The sequence below is a fragment of the Acipenser ruthenus genome, chromosome 46 (assembly GCF_902713425.1).
Source record: "Acipenser ruthenus chromosome 46, fAciRut3.2 maternal haplotype, whole genome shotgun sequence".
NCBI lineage: Eukaryota > Metazoa > Chordata > Actinopteri > Acipenseriformes > Acipenseridae > Acipenser > Acipenser ruthenus.
The window spans coordinates 1408507-1429567 of record NC_081234.1 but is presented as its reverse complement, the minus strand read 5'-3'; positions in this window follow the sequence as shown (position 1 = coordinate 1429567).

Sequence of the window (21061 nt, the reverse complement as noted above, 5' to 3'; positions counted from 1 at the left end):
AGACCATATCAAGTGAACCAGCACCTCTACAAGTGGAATACCTAGCCCCCGGACAGACACTTAGATTACATTAGGTTAATGCACATGACCAGGCTATTTGACTGTTCATATTCAGATCTCCACCATATTATTATTATTATTTGTTTATTTAGCAGGCGCCTTTATCCAAGGCGACTTACAGAGATTAGGGTGTGTGAACTATGCATCAGCTGCAGAGTCACTTACAACTACGTCTCATCCGAAAGACAGAGCACAAGGAGGTTAAGTGACTTGCTCAGGGTCACACAATGAGTCAGTGGCTGAGGTGGGATTTGAACCGGGGACCTCCTGGTTACAAGCCCATTTCTTTAACCACTGGACCACACAGCCTCCTTACCACAGCATGCAGGTGGAGCTGATTCACCGTTTCCAATTAAGCGGTAGAAGAAACGGCTGCTTGGATTTGAGCTTGTTCTCCACAGAGGCTAAGAAAAGCTGAGAGACAGTTTTGTGGAGATCAGCAATCGGCACAAATCCAAGCAGCTCTCTCTTCAACTGCTCCAATAATCGGTAGGAAAGGGGTGTTTGGGTCAGGATTGAAGCGCTCTCTCTCTCTCTCTCTCTCTCTCTCTCTCTCTCTCTCTCTCTCTCTCACGAGCACTAAAATCCATAAAATCCTAAAAAGTTCAAGAAACTCTGGCTAAGAAAAGCTCAGTGCAGTTGTTTCACTCAGTCACATCAGTCAGGAGAAGGATGATCTCCTCTCTGAAGCTGCCAAGTTCCTGTCGGCTGGTGTTTCAGCGCTGTCTGTATGCGAGGTAGAAAACTACGAGCCAGCAGTCGCTCTTTCAAATCAATTCTATCATTATTTTAACCCCAATTTTCTACCCAATTCTTTTTCTCCCCACACACCTCAGGGTAAGTGAAGGTTTAGCGGGCGTCCTGCGATCCCACGAACAAGCCAGCTTCCTCTTCTACACCCAGGAACTTGAGAGCAGATGCCAGCAAGCCACCGGCCACTGGAGAACAGAGCTCACTAGGTGCCTGGCCGGTATCACGATGAGGAGAAATAGTCCCTGCCAGTTTTGCCTCCCTGACCCACAGGAGCACCAGAACCAATGCAATCCTCCCTCCAATGAAAAACAGCAACTTCACACAGCCAGGATGCAAACCTGCACTCCCTTGACTATGACTCACCCTGCACACCATGCAGTCATGCCTGTACCAGGGGAGAACCTCTGGGACCCAATCAATGCCATTTGTGGTATGTTTCTGTAATCAGGTTACAGATAATGATCTAGTAAAGTTAATAAATCAAAAAATGATTCAGGTGTGTGTAAATAACCTAATTAATGGGTTCTAATGAAAGAGTGCTAGTCACTAGAAGGGTAATGAACTCTGTAAAAGACATATTTTGTACATGAATGAAAACTTTAAAGTTACCGGCAAGGCCTCAAGGCACTTCAAATGTACTGATAATGCACACCTCGTGGCTATGAGACTAAATGGTAAAAATGCAAATATTTGATTTTGTAATTTTGGAAAAGAACATATTCTTTATGATGAACATTTTTGTTTTAGCTTTGGATCCTTTGACGTTGCAATTCTGAACTCGGTAAAATAATTGCAGATACGCAACCACATAGCCTGATGTGTGCTTTATTCCACATTATTCAGGTCGTAACACATGAACAATACTACCCACTGGTGAGCTTTACAGTCAATAGCAGAAACGCTGGCGGGCACATCATTCTACCGCAGGCAGATAGGGGTCGGGGCGCGGGGGGGGGGGGGGGGGGGGGGGCGCTAGTGATGTATTTGACAGATGACAGACGTCTCTTGTTAAAGAGTCACAGCTCAGGTTAGAGAAAGAAGGAAAGTGCTGGGCTGCTGTGTGGAAGGCAGTGGGTTTGAGTATCTCAGTGGTTAGAGAAAGCGCTGGGCTGCAGTGTGGAAGGCAGCAGGGTTGAGTAGCTCAGTGGTTAGAGAAAGCGCTGGGCTGCAGTGTGGAAGGCAGCAGGGTTGAGTAGCTCAGTGGTTAGAGAAAGCGCTGGGCTGCAGTGTGGAAGGCAGTGGGTTTGAGTAGCACAGTGGTTAGAGAAAGCGCTGGGCTGCAGTGTGGAAGGCAGCAGGGTTGAGTAGCTTGGTGGTTAGAGAAAGCGCTGGGCTGCAGTGTGGAAGGCAGCAGAGTTGAGTAGCTCAGTGGTTAGAGAAAGCGCTGGGCTGCAGTGTGGAAGGCAGCAGAGTTGAGTAGCTCAGTGGTTAGAGAAAGCGCTGGGCTGCAGTGTGGAAGGCAGTGGGTTTGAGTAGCTCAGTAGTTATAGGCGCTCAGTTACTCCTCCATTGTACTCCTCCACTGGCATCATGTTTCATTAAATCTGTCTGGTGCACTTGAACCGACGGGAGGTCTATAGAATTTGAACTGGTCTCCATAACAATTAATAGTTTTGGAACTGCAAAACAATCTTGCTGCACAAGATTCCAAAGCAATGTCACAGTCATAATCACACAAGTGCACAACCCTCCCTCCCCCTCCCCACCCTACCCTACCCCCCACCCCCACCCCCCACACACACACACACAAGTGAAGTCTTGACTGTCCTGTTATTTATTTCCCAATGGGAACCTCATTCACTTCAGTTTTGTGCATCCTGTATGTTTTTCAGCGTCAATAAGTGTAAATAATTAAGAAAAATTCCAACCTGAAACTCTGAAAAAGACACCTCCTGCAGAAAAAATAATATATATTCAAAGATTTAGAGTTCTCTCAGTCTCAGCTCTGCAACTCAGCAGTCTTTGAAACAAGAAAGAAATGAGGCGCTAAAGAGAGTAAAAACACTCCCTTCAGTGCCTCAGTATGAGTCTCACACACACACACACACACACACACACGCACACGCACCCGCACACACACGCACGCACGCACACACACACGCACGCGCACGCATGCGCACACACACACTCACGCACGCACGCACCACACACACACGTTTGCATTCCTAGATTTGTGGGGACTTCTCATTGACTCTCACTATATTTTTATTTAATATTAAAAAAATATTAAATAAAAATCCAGTCAGACTCCACACAGGGTGAAAGTCGACAACTAACTAAATATTTTGGCACTTTTTAAATTTTATTTTTTAAGGCATATTTAGTTCTTTAAAAGGTGTTTTACAAAGTGAGGACGTCCCCACAACGTCGTTTTTTCAGGAGTTACTATCTTTGTGGGGGCATTTTCTCAAATTTTGTCTGCACATTGATAGCACTACCTGCCCCCACATGCACACATGCACACACGCACACACGCTCTCACTCACCCACACACACGCACACACGCTCTCACTCACCCACACACACGCACGCACACACGCACACACGCTCTCACTCACCCACACACACGCACGCACACACGCACACAAGCTCTCACTCACCCACACACACGCACACACGCTCTCACTCACCCACACACACGCACGCACACACGCACACATGCTCTCACTCACCCACACACACACACCACGTTTGAGCTGCTGTCTTTCTGCTTTATGAGGATGGTTCAATCCCAGGTGGGGGACACTGCTGCTGTACCCTTGAGCAAGGTACTTTACCTAGATTGCTCCAGTAAAAACCCAACTGTATAAATGGGTAATTGTATGTAAAAATAATGTGATATCTTGTAACAATTGTAAGTCGCCCTGGATAATGGTGTCTGCTAAGAAATAAATAATAATATTGTAACAGGCTGTTTTCTCAACTGAATTGTAATTACTGAATATAATCTTACACTGTCATAGCTACCTTGAGTGATTCATCAGTACAATAATTGATAACAGATACAGGGAGCCCTGTGGGAAGATCCACCATGTGGCACTTATTAATATAAAGACACCTGGTCTTCTAGCCAATGTTAAGTATGTCTGTGGCAAGTGACTAGACATGGAGAGTAGATACTGAACTCATGGCATACACAGATTTATAAAAAATAAATTAAATAAAAAACATCCTCTTTGAATAATTGCAATGAGGTGGACTCATATGAAAAGCCGGTTTCCTGCACTCACAAATGTATTTTATTCATTGAAACAGAACAGCGCTGAAATGCTGGGAACCTGGTTGTAAATCTCCTGAGCAGAGAGGAACGATGTAATAAATATAAGCAATTGGAATCAAGTTAAAGCAGACAAGGGACTCTGGGATGGGCAGCGAATAGGAGCCAAGTGAATGGAGCAATCAATGTTTACAAGAAAGATCGACGTTTCATTATTGTTTGCATTGAAATACTGTCTCTCTCTTATTTCAGCATGGAGCAGATGACAGACAGGTCTGGGTATATCCTTGGCCCCTCCACGCCTTTCCAAAGATTAACAAATTCACAGCCAACAATATCAGGCAAAGGAAATCAATGCACCAATGAGGTCTGAAATAAATGACACCCGTTCTACTGTACAGAAGAGCGCTTAACTCGCCTTTCTTTAGCAGAGAATTTGACTGGGGAACCAGATTTAAATTACTATAAAAAGGTTGTTTTTTTCACTGCACTAAAGTATTAATTATACTAGCTCATTCAAAAGTATAGAATCTTTTAATTATTTTCAATTTTGAAAGAATATATTCAGACATCAGCTTTTACGAGGGGACTTTTATAAGGAGTCCTATAAGGAGGAAACAAACGTGTTTCTGGATGGCATCGTGGTTGCTTAGAGACCCTTTGTATCGTTTTCATCACATCCCAGAAGTTTAAAGTGCCTTGACAGAACTCTCCAAACCATGTCTGTCTTCTAAGTACATCTGATACACCAGAGTGTAACCATTAACCTGTCCCCCTGCAACACTGCACCACTGATATAAACAAAATACCCAATACTGCAATATAACATAGAACCAAAGTGGTGAAATTACAGAGGAAGTGAAACAGTAACAAACTTCCTGAAATTAAGGCAAGCAAACTGAGGTCTTTCTTCAACCTAGTGTAGTACCAGATATCAGGTGATGTATTCAAGTGACCTGAACAATAGTGTACCTAAATATCTTTTGAATCACTTAAAGAAGAAACTGTATGTGCGTGTGTGTCTGTAGTGTACCTTTAAAATGTTTCATGCCTTTTCCAAAAGAAAACCTTTTTTGTTCTTTAAAATGTCATTTTCTTCCACTGAAATCCTCTCCACCACTGTGCCACACAAACACAGAGATGTAGCTCATGGTGAAAAACCAGCTGTGAATCTCAACAGATTCAAACAAGCGGAGCATTAAATGATGAGGTGAAAACATGTTTCTTTTTATTTAAAGAGCCCCAGGAAGCCTTGAAAGTTGTTGTTTTTTTTTTAAATACTTAAACGGTGTTCAGTACAGCTGCAGTGCTCGTTTGTAAAGGCAGCTCGACGCTGTCCCGGCTGTGGAACGTCATAGATCTCCACTCCGGAGCCTGGAAAGTGTGTCAGACCTGGATTACAATGCACTGCGTTCTCAGCGCCTGTCTTTCTGGTGCAATTGTATCCATTTTAGATGAAAGAGCCCAGTGATCAAGAGCTCAGCACGATGCAATTCTGAGAGCCTTAACTTAGGAATCAGATCAGCAATGCTTTACCAGAGAGAGAGGTGAGGACAATATCCTGTAGCATCCCATCGTGTCACGCAAATCAGGGGTCAGAGGCAGTGTCATATGCTGAGCAATTCGATTTTTAAAGGTAAAAACACCTATTACTTAACTAGAACCAAACAACAAACTTACATAGTTCAAGTTCTCTTAAGACGGTTATACTATGCATTACCAGAGTTTTTTTTTTTTTTAATATGCTTTACCATACCTCCTTGTGCTTTGCAATGCTTGCCTATGCTTCACCATGCTTTCACTGTGCTTTATTACACGTTGCTGTGCTTTTACTGTGTGACACATCTATAAGGATTGCAGCGGACCCCAGTGTTTTGCAATGCAATAAGAGTCTTATTTCCATCCCTGTAATATCAGTAATTCGTGCATTCTTTGATACACATAATCTTCATATCAGTAAGTGCCGACACGGTCTGGTGCAGCAAGCGTATCGCCAGCAAAAAAAAAAGAAATCTAAAGTGGCAGATCACTAGACGGCTCTTACTTCTAAAACACATTTGATGTTACATTTATCAGGCAGCTAGAACTGAAGAGCACCTCTTGAACTCAGGTAAAAGCATGGTTTTCTATTCAGGGATACCAATATACTTAGTGAGCAAGTAGTGTGAGTGAAGTTATCCGGCAACGAAATCCCCGTCCCCAGCTTTGCTGCTTTCCTAAAAAAAGGAGAATGTTTCGGGGTACCATAACCCATTCTACCTGCGAGATGTCTCGCTCATTCAAATATTTAGTATATTTTTAAAGAGGAGATGATGATCTGTTCAGGGATACCAGGGTGTTTAGTAAGTAAGGGGTCCGAGTGAGGAGACATGGGCAATACAATCCCCACCCCTAGTCTTGCTGTAAATCATTTATTATTTCCATATACATATATATATATATAGTGGCGTAGCGTCCTGGCCAAGGCTGGTCTGCCCCTGACCCAGACACAGGATATCTTGCAAACAGGGAGGTGCCTGTACATTTATTTATATTACAAAAACACAAACAAAACAAAAGCCTAACACCAAGGAGTGCTAACGAAATTTTTACAAGTTCTGACCGCGAAGCCATTTGCCGGTCACCGCTTTAGCCTTTACACAACCAACAAACATTCTGACCTGCTTATATCCCTGCCTGCTTAACCACACGCAGGTGCCCCTCATTTCATTAGAACCAGCGGTTTCTCATCCTGGCTCGAATTCCAAACCCCAAGGCATTCTGGGGAATGTAGTCCTGTACCCTCTCTAACCTCAAGGACTACACCTTTCCTACCCCTAGCCTGCCACAATATATATGCACACACACAATATTAATTACAGGAAGAAACACTGAGAATGATTGCAATCATCATCAAGTTAAGGAAGGCATGCACTTGTCCATGGAGAGGTGATCAGCATACCCTCATTGATTTCCTGAGGCCAGGTTAGGTCTTTCAGTGCGGCAGGAGATACACTCCTGTACTGTATGTCAACCAGTTACCAGCAGAGACCATCAATCTTAGATAGGCTGTCTCACACGCGGGGCGACTAACCCACATGCTTGCTTTAAATTAGCTCTGCTGGTTTAGGACAGTGACAGCAGCAGGAAAAAGACTCTTACAGCGACTGCCAGAGTGAGTATATCAAATATACATGTGGGTACTATTGTAGGCAGTTAATATATTCTTAAAAGCAATAAATTAAAGGACCTCCAAAAATTGTAGGGGATAAAGAGATACCTTTGATTTTCAAGATCTCGGTGGGACCTCTACAATAAACAGTGTCCTATTATAATGTGCAAACCCGTTTTTAATATCGCTCTCTGGAAACGATGGCGGATTTACACGTTACAACAAGCCAAAAATAGACCACATTCCAGACTGTTCAAAGTTCATAAATCATGTCTGTTCAACATGAGCGAATGACTCAATACTGGGAATCTCTTCTTAGAAAGATGGTATTTATTAAGCATGCAACAAAATAAGTTTGAAAATCACACAAAACAGTTACACAATTAATGTCACATTAAAAGCATTACAATGAGAACTAAGGTTTAAAACAACCAACGAAATACTAGTACATACTGACACAACAAGGGGTCACACAATACCTGAATAGATATTTAAGAGTATTGTTACCTAGCCTGGAAAGCAGTCACTTTCAGCATTCTGTTACCTTGTGTTTCTCCGAGTGTCAGGGCCCCCAACCTTGATGGATAAATACTGAGAGCTGAGGGCTCCAGGTGCAGTCTTGTAGTTTCTTAGAGTCTGAGCGAGCAGGGATAGCGCAGGTCTGGGGCAGAGATTAGAGGGCTAACGCAGGTCTGGGGTAGAGCTGGGGAATTAGATTAGAGGGCTAGAGCTGGGGAATTAGATTAGAGGGCTAGAGCTGGGGACTCAGATTAGAGGGCAAGCATAGGGGGGGTAGAGCTGGGGACTAAAGCAGGGGTTTTATACTTTTCAAACAAAGAGATTATTTGAATTTCCCGCTGCATGCTCAGATTGGCTATTTGGTAGTGAATGGGCTTGCAATCTTGATTGATTGCTCCCCCCTTCCTCTGTCTGATTAGTTCATTATCATAATCTGGAAAGGGGAAACTTTTAAAACGTGCATAACTTTTGCTAAATAATTCAGATTTTATTCTGAATTCCTGTTATTCTTACCATAAGAAATGACATTTCTTTAGTCACCGAACATGTCGGGTTGCGACTTTGGTTAGACATTGCAAACAGTTTAATTCTCTTAGGGATTTATTACCTGGGTTATTCTATGCTTGTTAGGCAATTTAAGAATAAAAACGCTTGCATCTTGTACTCATAGTGGTATTAAATCAATATGATGTGAAATTTGTCTTAAATCTCTAAGCTATTTTTCTCTCTTTCAGACTCCTATGCTAAACCACCTGTCTTTCACTAGACAGGTTAATTAAATCACGGAGTCAGGTTTGAGTAGCCTTTTGTTTCCTGAGTGCCTGGTGCATTCAAGGTGTTAGGCTGATCGTTATCTCTAGGCAAAGCTAGACAAATTAAAGTTCATTCAATGTAGATTCCTGATACAATATCATAAGAACATAACATAAGAAAGTCCATGACATTTGCAATATATTTGAGATGACAATGTCTATAGAACCTGCATACAGTTCTGCTGACACAGCTCTGTACTTGACTACATCCACCATAGGGTCTTCTATTTGTGGGTCTTCAGATGGCTGTAAAGACTGATCCAGGAGCCACATATTTTGGTGCAGTGTGGGCAGGGGTGAGTGTTGGTTGTGGTTGGTTGTTGGTTCTTCCTGGTGTTGAGTCTCTCCTTGTGTAGCTGCCGCTTGTCCTCTGCGGCACAGCGAAGATCCTTTTCATGTAGTGCAGCCCCCTCTTGAAGGATTTTCCTCCAGCTGTGTCTGTTTAGTGCAATGTCTTCCCAGTTGTTGGAGGTGATGTTGAATTTCTTCAGGTTTGTTTTGATGTTGTCTTTGTAGCGTTTCTTTTGCCTGCCAGGGGCTCGCTGATCTTCCCTCAAGTGGGAGTACATGATCTGTTTTGGGAAGCGTGAGTTGGGCATCCGGATGACATGGCCTGTCCATCGGAGTTGGTGTTGCATTATGGTAGTGGTGATGCAGTTTATGTTGGCCTCCTCCAGAACGCTGGTGTTGGTGTGTCTGTCCCCCCATCTGATCCTCAGGATTTTCCGTAAGGATCTTTGGTGGTGTTGTTCCAGAGCTTTCAGGTGCCTACTGTAGGTGGTCCAAGTTTCGGCTCCGTATAGCAGTGTGTGGAGGACAACAGCTTTGTAGACCAGGAGTTTTGTATGGACCTGTAGGTCATGGTCTTCGAAGACTCTTTTTCTCAGTCATGCGTAAGCTCCACTGGCACACCTCAGGAGGTGGTTTATCTCCGAGTCAATGTCTGCTTTGGAGGAGAGAAGGCTGCCGAGGTATGAAAAGCGATCAACATTTTCAAGGGTGTTATTGTCAACTTGTTTTGTAGGCAGAGTAGAGGGCCTGTTGGGTGGTGGTTGGTGAAGAACTTGCGTCTTCTTTATATTCAAGGCTAGACCCAGGAACCTGTATGCCTTGGCAAAAGCATTCAGGACACACTGGAGGTCTTCTGCGGAGTGTGCTGCGATGGCATTGTCGTCGGCGTACTGAAGCTCCATGATGGTGGTGGTGACGAGTTTGCTTTTAGCCTTGAACCTGTTGAGGTTGAACAGCCTGCCATCTGTTGGGTACAGGATTTGAATTCCCTGTGGCAGGTCTTGGTCAATGAGGTGAAAAATGGCAGCAATGAAAATGGCAAACAGGGTGGGCGCGATGATGCAGCCCTGTTTGACCCCTGTCTCCACAGTGAAGGGCTCTGACTCAGAGACGCTGTTGCTGAGCACTGTGGCAGACATGCCGTCATGCAGCAGCCTCAGTATTCCGATGAACTTGTCAGGGCAGTCGTATTTCGAGAGTATCCGCCAAAGAGCGTGGCGGTTAACTGTGTCAAAGGCTTTTGTTAGGTCTATGAAGGCCAAGTACAATGGCTGCTTTTGTTCCCGGCATTTCTCTTGTAGTTGACGTGCTGTGAAGATCATGTCTGCAGTACCTCTGGATGGGCGGAAACCACACTGCGATTCTGGGAGTACTTCTTCAGACAGGGGTAGAAGTCGGTTGGCAAGAACACGTGCAAGTACTTTGCCTGTGGTTGACAGGAGGGAGATGCCCCTGTAGTTCCCACAATCTGCCTTGTCTCCCTTTTTGAAGATTGTTACTGTCAGAGCATCCCTGAGCTCTGAGGGCAGTTCTTCCTTGTCCCAGATCTTCAGGAGCAGGGCATGTACTGACTCAGCTCTGTACCTGATTGCAACTGTGCCTTTACAATGAGAAGCCTGCAGGATGCGATATATTAGTTACTCTCTTTATTTTTAACGTTTCTTTCTTTCCTGCTCTCTGTTCCATTGGCTCCTGAACTGTTACCCCTCTCTCCCTCTCTCCTCACTGTTACCCCTCTCTCCCTCTCTCCTCACTGTTACCTCTATCTCTCCCTCTCTCCTCACTGTTACCCCTATCTCTCCCTCTCTCCTCACTGTTACCTCTACCCTCTCTCCTCACTGATACCTCTATCTCTCCTTTGCTCAACAGTTACATCTTTTCTTTTTACCTCCCTCCCGCCTTACTTTCATTCTTCTCCCTCTATTTCTCTCTAATCGTATCCTTTCCCCTGTCCCCTCCTTTCTCCACCCCTCTTTCTCTCCTATTCTTATCCCCTCCCCTCTCTTCTATCCCTGTGTCCCCTCTAACCCACTCCTCCCCTCTCTTCTATCCCTGTGTCCCCTCTAACCCACTCCTCCCCTCTTCTATCCCTGTGCCCCCTCTAACCCACTCCTCCCCTCTCTTCTATCCCTGTGTCCCCTCTAACCCACTCCTCCCCTCTCTTCTATCCCTGTGTCCCCTCTAACCCACTCCTCCCCTCTCTTCTTTCCCTGTGTCCCCTCTAACCCACTCCTCCCCTCTCTTCTATCCCTGTGCCCCCTCTAACCCACTCCTCCCCTCTCTTCTATCCCTGTGTCCCCTCTAACCCACTCCTCCCCTCTTCTATCCCTGTGCCCCCTCTAACCCACTCCTCCCCTCTCTTCTATCCCTGTGTCCCCTCTAACCCACTCCTCCCCTCTCTTCTATCCCGCTGTGTCCCCTCTGACCCACTCCTCCCCTCTCTTCTATCCCTGTGTCCCCTCTAACCCACTCCTCCCCTCTCTTCTATCCCACTGTGCCCCCTCTAACCCACTCCTCCCCTCTCTTCTATCCCTGTGTCCCCTCTAACCCACTCCTCCCCTCTCTTCTATCCCTGTGTCCCCTCTAACCCACTCCTCCCCTCTCTTCTATCCCTGTGTCCCCTCTAACCCACTCCTCCCCTCTCTTCTATCCCTGTGCCCCCTCTAACCCACTCCTCCCCTCTCTTCTATCCCTGTGCCCCCTCTAACCCACTCCTCCCCTCTTCTATCCCTGTGTCCCCTCTAACCCACTCCTCCCCTCTCTTCTATCCCTGTGTCCCCTCTAACCCACTCCTCCCCTCTCTTCTATCCCTGTGTCCCCTCTAACCCACTCCTCCCCTCTCTTCTATCCCGCTGTGTCCCCTCTAACCCACTCCTCCCCTCTCTTCTATCCCGCTGTGTCCCCTCTAACCCACTCCTCCCCTCTCTTCTATCCCTGTGCCCCCTCTAACCCACTCCTCCCCTCTCTTCTATCCCTGTGTCCCCTCTAACCCACTCCTCCCCTCTCTTCTATCCCTGTGCCCCCTCTAACCCACTCCTCCCCTCTCTTCTATCCCGCTGTGTCCCCTCTGACCCACTCCTCCCCTCTCTTCTATCCCTGTGTCCCCTCTAACCCACTCCTCCCCTCTCTTCTATCCCTGTGTCCCCTCTAACCCACTCCTCCCCTCTTCTATCCCTGTGTCCCCTCTAACCCACTCCTCCCCTCTCTTCCATCCGGCTGTGTCCCCTCTTTTCCTCTCCTATTTGCTTCATTCCCCTCTTTCTCCGCTGTGCCTCTTGATAACGCTGTCAAATATAAACAGGCACTAGAAACAATACAATCAACTTGGATAATAAATAATAAAATGACACAGCTGTCAGTGCGGTGATATGCATTCCTGTTTCAGAGCGAGCCATGAGCCTAATGAAAGCTGTCTGTCGCTCTGTGAGTGCCAGAGAAACATTACAGCTTAACAGATCACCAGGGGGGAGTTAGTGGATCATTCCTTTATAAAAGTTTACCATACTAAAAAGCAAAGTGTAATACAGCACAGTGAAGCATGGTAAAGTATAGGCAAGCAATGTAAAGCCTAGTGAGGAATGGTAAAGCGCATTTAAAAATATGATAAACCACGGTAAAAGTATAACAAAGTTCAATAAAGCACAGTAAAAGCATGGTAAAGCATTGGCAAGCATAGTAAAGCCCAGTGAGGTATGATAAAGCATATTAAAAAACATGGCAAAGCAGGGTAACCTATGTAATACCACAGGAGTAATTTATACGTTATCTTGTCCATGCAGACTGGTCAAACGAAAAGAGCCTTACAAATAAGGGTCTCTGAACACAAAGCAGCAATTAGGAACCAAAATCAAGAATATGCAACAGCCAAACACTATAAAAAATCTGGTCACGGATCATCTCCACATTCATTATGATTTGTGGGGGTGGAGAAAGTACTCTACCAGCTTGAGGTGGGAATTTGATACTTTTAAAATACTAGTTTAAAAACACACACACACAAACAGAATGGAGACCAAAAGCGCAGGCAGGGAGATTTGCCTTCAAATCGGGCGGCTCTTTCTTTCCTATTTGTCTTCCTACCACCCGGTGAATCAGGGGCCCGTTCCTTTACTCCTGCTGGCTACCCGTTCAGCCTCCACTCCAAACAAACCCGGGTTCACTTCACAATGGACAAATCAATCTCTCCAATGACAATGAGTACTGCAGGGTTCAGTCCCGAAATAACACACACACTTTCAAACACCTACACGTCCACCAGTCCAACAGTGAGTGCTCCGGGTGCAAGTGGTGTTGTAAATACGCAAACAGTGAATACAATGGTGCAATGAAGTCCAGGTTTGATGCTGGCTTAACACGGACAGCTCCCGGTTTTTTGCCGTCTACAATGACAAATAACAACACAGACAGACAAGACAACACTAAACACTCACGGTTTCGCTTTACTCAGCCCGGTCGTATCGTAACCATAACAGAGGAACAGATCGCTTGGCCACATCCCCTGATATACCTTCAGTCCCGCCCCCTTCGGTAGCGAGTGCAATCACGTCTCCTCCAATCCATGACTGACACCTCGCCTACCATATTAGGGCTTCTGGCATTGTGGCTGGATAGCCGACTTCCAACTGACCCTGGAATTAACTGTCAAACCATCCAGTCCGGGGCACACTGTTCCTGTTACACAGCGCCCTCACAGGTCGGGAGGGAGATTGTTGACTCGGATTCATCCGCTCTCTGTGTCACAGATATAGACTTTTTTAATGGGAGTTGCCATCTTTTCTGTTCAGCGGTGGCAACATCTAAGAAGTGTTTCCTATTGACGAAGCACCTCGTGTCTGTACATGGAGCGAAACATCTCTGTATATATACACTGATGCACAAAAGAAACGCAACATTCAGGTCTAATGGATTTAATCAAATATTTTAAACATAGGTATCAAACAAAATTACAGAAAATGTGAACAAAGATACAGATCAAAGAATCACGATAAGTTTTCAGTATGAAACGTGACACACTGTCAAAATGAAAACATTACAAAGTTAGTATCAGATATGACCTCCCTGAGCATTAACACAATCCTGGCAGCGTTGATGCATAGACCTGATCAGCCTCTGGATAGACTGCTGTGGGATGTTCCGCCACTCTTCTTGTGCAGCTGCAGCCAGCTGGCGAAGGTTGGCTGGGCACGGTTGTCTTTACACGATGACGCAGATGGATCAGTCGGACATGACGGTCCTGGGCAGGGGTGATGACGCTATGCCTTCCAGGACGTGGCCTGTCCCTCACAGAGCCGGTTTCCTGGTTTCTCTGGACTAGTCTGCTGATTGTTGAAGCAGAACATCTCATTCTCTGTGGAACTTCCCTCACAGACAGGCTGCCTTCATCATGCCGATAGCAACCAGGCGATCTTCATTACTCAAGCGGGGCATGATCGTATCTTTCGCTGTTCTTGTGTTAATTAAAATCACATCTTTTTCAAATGGCTATTTTTACAGATTCTTAATCAACTCATTTTGGCAATTTTAACTCAACTCAAATACCAAACACTGAGCACCTGGCGCTTTTATGAAATCACATGACTTGAGCTCAGTATTTTGTTATCCTCAGGAACAATACTACTCAAATAATCAACAAACCTATCTGCTCACTATTTAAAATGCAAATAACATTATGTATGTGCCCAATGAGCTATTGATGTAAAACTTCAAAACTGTTGTGTTTTCATTGTGCATCAATATATATGTATATGGCATGATTTGAGCCCAACTAGTCATACTTTCACTCCAACTTCAGAACCGCTACGCTACACAGATTCACATGTTAACCCTTTCAACAGACTAGGCTACCATTTACATTTACCCTATCCAAACGGCAATACATTGACTCAATATAGGTTGAACAATTTTGCTGTTCCCGTAATGTGTGTGTGTGTGTGTGTGTGTTAGAAGTGAAAAAAGAAGGGATATCTGAAACAAAAACACATTGGAAATGGCCGCAATGGTTTCTTGAAACTTGGCTTGTGTTTTTGATATCTCCACTTTAAATGGCTGGGCGCTTTTGATAACTTGGCATTTTTTTCACATTTCCAATGTGCTTTTGTTTCAGATCTTTAATTCATAAAAGCACATCACCACCGTTTTGACACAGAAGTGGCTTCGTCAGGGTGTGATAAATTACCATGGCATTTTACTGCGGTAAACGTTTTAGACTAACACACATTCCCATCCCCAGAGGTAAGCGAACGCACTTACCTGTCTATCACACTCTCAGAGAGACAGAGAGAACTGCAACATTAATGTTAATCATGTAGCCCTTTCTGTAACTGCTATTAAGTGCTAAACATTACATCTAAAAACATTTTGTGTTTTAAAAATATCTAAAAAACCAACAGCATTGTGAACATATCCTGCTTGTTAACATAAGTGTGTGTCTCCCCAGGGGTTCAGCGGTGCATTTACTAATCAGCAAGGGAGCAGTTTAGCAGATGGATCCCCTTCTGTAAAACACGCTTGTGACTAACGCTCACTCGAAACAGGGAGAGCAGCTTTTATATATAGCAGACCCTGATATGAATCTGTGATACAGGCATCTGAAACTTCACCTGGAAGTGATTAAGATTGGCTGTGCTGTTTAAATATTCTTATTTAACTACGTCAAGGCTGGTCAGCAGCAGAAATAGCAAACCAAGACACAGCACTTCAGTTTAAAGCACCTTGGAGCACTTTATTCACAAATAAACAAATCAAAACACAGAAACAAATCAAAGAGTTGAACAAAAACCTACACCAAACAAAACACTGTAACACATAAAACAACACCAAAGCTACAGTTCTCTTACTTTGTACTTCCCTTCCATTCCATTCCTTTCCCTTCCCTTCCCTTCCATTCCCTTCCATTCTCTTCCCTTCCCTTCCCTTCCCTTCCATTCCCTTCCCTTCCCTTCCATTCCATTCCATTCCCATCCATTCCCTTCCATTCCATTTCCTTCCCTTCCATTCTCTTCCCTTCCCTTCCATTCCATTCCATTCCCATCCATTCCCTTCCCTTCCATTCCATTCCCTTCCATTCCATTCCCTTCCCTTCCCTTCCCTTCCATTCCCTTCCCTTCCCTTCCCTTCCATTCAATTCCCTTCCCTTCCCTTCCATTCCCTTCCATTCTCTTCCTTTCCCTTCCCTTCCATTCCATTCCCTTCCATTCCATTCCCTTCCATTCCATTTCCTTCCCTTCAATTCTCTTCCCTTCCCTTCCATTCCATTCCATTCCCTTCCCATCCATTCCATTCCCTTCCCTTCCCTTCCATTCTCTTCCCTTCCCTTCCATTCCATTCCCTTCCATTCCATTTCCTTCCCTTCCATTCTCTTCCCTTCCCTTCCATTCCATTCCATTCCCATCCATTCCCTTCCCTTCCATTCCCTTCCATTCTCTTCCCTTCCCTTCCCTTCCATTCCATTCCCTTCCATTCCATTTCCTTCCCTTCCATTCTCTTCCCTTCCCTTCCCATCCATTCCCTTCCCATCCATTCCCTTCCATTCCATTCCCTTCCATTCTCTTCCCTTCCCTTCCCTTCCATTCCATTCCCTTCCCTTCCATTCCGTTCCGTTCCGTTCCCTTCCCTTCCCTTCCCTTCCATTCCATCCCCTTCCCTTCCCTTCCATTCCCTTCCATTCTCTTCCCTTCCCTTCCCTTCCATTCCCTTCCCTTCCCTTCCATTCCATTCCCTTCCCTTCCATTCTCTTCCCTTCCCTTCCATTCCCATCCATTCCCTTCCCTTCCATCCCATCCCCTTCCCTTCCCTTCCATTCCCTTCCATTCCCTTCCCTTCCCTTCCCTTCCCTTCCCTTCCATTCCCTTCCCTTCCATTCCCTTCTCTTCCCTTCCCTTCCCTTCCATTCCATTCTCTTCCCTTCCCTTCCATTCCCTTCCATTCTCTTCCCTTCCCTTCCCTTCCATTCAATTCCCTTCCCCTCCATTCCCTTCCCTTCCCTTCCATTCCATTCCCTTCCCTTCCATTCCATTCCCTTCCCTTCCATTCCATTGCCTTCCCTTCCCTTCCCTTCCCTTCCATTCCATTGCCTTCCCTTCCATTCAATTCCCTTCCCTTCCATTCCATTCCATTCCCATCCATTCCCTTCCCTTCCATTCCCTTCCATTCTCTTCCCTTCCCTTCCCTTCCATTCCATTCCCTTCCCTTCCCTTCCATTCCATTCCATTCCCTTCCATTCCATTCCCTTCCATTCCATTTCCTTCCCTTCCATTCTCTTCCCTTCCCTTCCCATCCATTCCCTTCCCATCCATTCCCTTCCATTCCATTCCCTTCCATTCTCTTCCCTTCCCTTCCCTTCCATTCCATTCCCTTCCCTTCCCTTCCATTCCGTTCCGTTCCCTTCCCTTCCCTTCCCTTCCATTCCATCCCCTTCCCTTCCCTTCCATTCCCTTCCATTCTCTTCCCTTCCCTTCCCTTCCATTCCCTTCCCTTCCATTCTCTTCCCTTCCCTTCCATTCCCAGCCATTCCCTTCCCTTCCATTCCATCCCATCCTCTTCCCTTCCCTTCCATTCCCTTCCCTTCCCTTCCATTCCCTTCCCTTCCATTCCATTCCCTTCCATTCCCTTCCCTTCCCTTCCATTCCCTTCCATTCTCTTCCCTTCCCTTCCCTTCCATTCCATTCTCTTCCCTTCCCTTCCATTCCCTTCCATTCTCTTCCCTTCCCTTCCCTTCCATTCAATTCCCTTCCCCTCCATTCCCTTCCCTTCCCTTCCATTCCATTCCCTTCCCTTCCATTCCATTCCCTTCCCTTCCCTTCCCTTCCATTCCATTGCCTTCCCTTCCCTTCCCTTCCATTCCATTCCATTCCAGCTGACCCAACTGCCTTCACTGAATCACCTTCCCAACAAACATTTCCTTTGTTCCCTTTTATAGGGTGTGGCCAGGGGAAATTTACTTCAGTCATTCAATTGCCACCTGGCCACATTGCACACTTTTCTAATTAACTAATAAAGCAAGTATACAATAAACAATTCAATTCACCTGTTGCTGAGCATATACAGCCACCAAACACACACTTTGCTTGTGCAGGGCCTCTGCCCTATCACAGTGTTATAAAAACAATATATATATTATAGGGTGCTGTGTGGGTATTGTACGGCACCAATATAATTTTATATCACCAGTACTGATGCAGGCTCCAGCTGAAACGTAGTCTACTTGAGAATCCGAGGGTGTCACTTCAGCCAATTGCTAATATTGGACAGTAGAGGTCGCTGTTGCACAGGGAGGCAAATCCCAGCCAGTTTTCCTCCTCCAGGTCAATGCAGAGCACCCTGTGAAGATCACAGCTCGACACAACCGGGATTCGAACTCCTGATCGCATTACTCTCCCAGATCTCATACAGCATTTAGCTTCCGATTTATAAAAGCATGTTGCTTGTGAGTTTAGGCATAGCTTGAACTTGTAATCTCCACCAGTAACACAGCGTGATGTGCTGTATGTAAGTCTCACAGCTGCGAAGCTTATTGAAAACATTCTTTGCTTCTGCTCAAAGATGCATTTCCAGTCAAAGTTTGAAACAAAGCCTGATTATAATAGAAAGTTAATAAAGATTGGATTGTTTTCCCTAATCCTCTTTACTGCACAAATATTCATTTTTGTTTTTGGAAACCAAGCTGTTATTATGCTTTGCTGAATCAGGCAAATTTCTTTGTGAGCTGTAATTCTTTGCGGTTTTAAAGGTGGAGGGGATGTTTTGAGGCAATGTAATAAATGAAAGAGTGAGAGAGACAAGGGACACAGAGAGTCAGGTACAGCACAGGGGTGCGGGGTACAGCGCAGGGGAGCAGGGTACAGCACAGGGGTGCGGGGTACAGCACAGGGGAGGATCATACAGCACAGGGGAGCAGGGTACAGCACAGGGGAGGATCATACAGCACAGGGGAGCAGTGTACAGCACAGGGGTGCGGGGTACAGCACAGAGGAGCAGGGTACAGCACAGAGGAGCAGGGTACAGCACAGGGGTGCGGGGTACATCACAGGGGAGCAGGGTACAGCACAGAGGAGCAGGGTACAGCACAGGGGAGGATCATACAGCACAAGGGAGCAGTGTACAGCACGGGATGTGGGGTACAACACAGGGGAGCAGGGTACAGCACAGAGGAGCAGGGTACAGCACAGGGGAGGATCATACAGCACAAGGGAGCAGTGTACAGCACGGGGATGTGGTGGTACAGCACAGGGGAGCAGGGTACAGCACAGAGGAGCAGGGTACAGCACAGGGGTGCGGGGTACATCACAGGGGAGCAGGGTACACCACAGAGGAGCAGGGTACAGCACAGGGGAGGATCATACAGCACAAGGGAGCAGTGTACAGCAAGGGGATGTGGGGTACAGCACAGGAGAGCAGGGTACAGCACAGAGGAGCAGGGTACAGCACAGGGGAGCATGAAAGAGGCATAGCACAGTACCTAATGTACAGTACACCGTTTTTTATTTCACACATGTTTTTTTATTTTACACGTTTTATTGTTGGGGCTGCTTGGTAAGGCAAGCATGGCACTGAAGTGAAAGCACTTATGCACTGAATCGTTGAGCACAGCAGCTACTGTGGAGATGGGCTGACACAGGCATGTTGATGTAATGGAGGGGACTGGATTCAGTAGCAAACAGAATTAAATGAAGTAGATGAGGAGAGTCCTAATCCCATGACCAGTGCTGCTAGTTTTAAAATGTGCAACTGGAATTGCGAGACAGAATCAAAGATCTGCATGTGCCCAATTCCAACATATTCTGTAACAAAGTTTACATTCCATCGTGCCTTTACCATGGTTATACTATGCATTTACCATACTTTACCATGGTTTGTCAAGTTTTTTTTAATAATTTACCATACCTTTCTGTGCTTTACAATGCTTTCACTGTGCTTTCTTATACCTTGCAATGTTTTTATTTTAATGCCCATTCCTGTATCACATCTGAAACAATGCTTAACCACCTCTCTATAGTTTTATTTTTTAAACCTCACAAGCCAGGATTTTTCATGTGCAGAAACGGAATCTAGTTACATAAATAAAGTAGCTTTTCTCATTTCAAACATGCTTGGGCATTGCAGGTTTAAAGCGAACCTATGTGAGTGTGTGCGCGAGTGTTTAGGGATAACCTGCATCACCTGCTCCAGCTAGCAGCATGAAGTATGTGGGAGTTCTGTGCAGGCGAGGACCACACTCTAGCAGCTCCAATAGCAGGGCTGTGAAATCCCTATTTAGGGATTATTAGGGTCACCGGCTGTGGGAGGGTTGATCAAATATGAATTAATGAATCATCCAGTCGTTCTTTGTATTAACACGGGGATCGTGCGCTATTTATTAATAGCCTGCCCCCTCCTCACGATGGGCTCTTCACTGTGTGCAGGCGAGGTGAGTGTTTATTTCTGTGCACACCTAGTGTACTCTACCAGCAATCAGCCTTCACTTATTTTAAACACACGGTCACACGAAAATAAGGTATAATTTCGTTGTAGGGGTGCACTTTGAGAACAGGCTGCTTTATCATTTTTTGGAGCATTTTTAACTGTTATTTTAATTTTCTGTTGAACTACATTATGATATATTTTGTTAAAAGCTGTCTAAATGTAATGCATCAAAGAGCACAGCTACAGTTCAAAGAAAAAAGTATCTGGTACTTAATGGGTTGAATAAATAACTGATTAAGACCTGGAAGGAGGTGATTGGTTCAGTAATTTGGGTACAAAAATCAGGAGGGCTCTGGACTTTGAGGACCCGAATTGTGCATCTCCTGTCCAAGGGGAGCCCGTAAGTAACTGGGGTCAACAAAACAACTCCCTGCATCTTACCTGTCATGCTCTTCCATTCACTATACAGCAGGTCTCAAATGTGCAGCTTCGAAAGAAACACGTATAGCGGCTAACATGTATTTTAGTTTTAAAGCGTGACAGATGGAGCACAAGGTTGAAGAAAGTTCTCGCGTTGCTTGCCTTGCCTGCCAGGAAGTTTGTTGAAGTGAGAGCCGGCACCTTCTATTTATAATGCACATTTTCTATTGCCTGCGTGCAGTACCTTACGCTTTTCTCTATTAAATGTCATTTGCCATGTGTCTGCCCAGTTCTGAATGCTGTCTAGATCATTTTGAATGACCTTTGCTGCGCAACAGTGTTTGCCACTCCTCCTATTTTTGTGTCGTCTGCAAATTTAACGAGTTTGCTTACTATACCAGATTCTAAATCATGAATGTAGATTAGGAATAGCAGAGG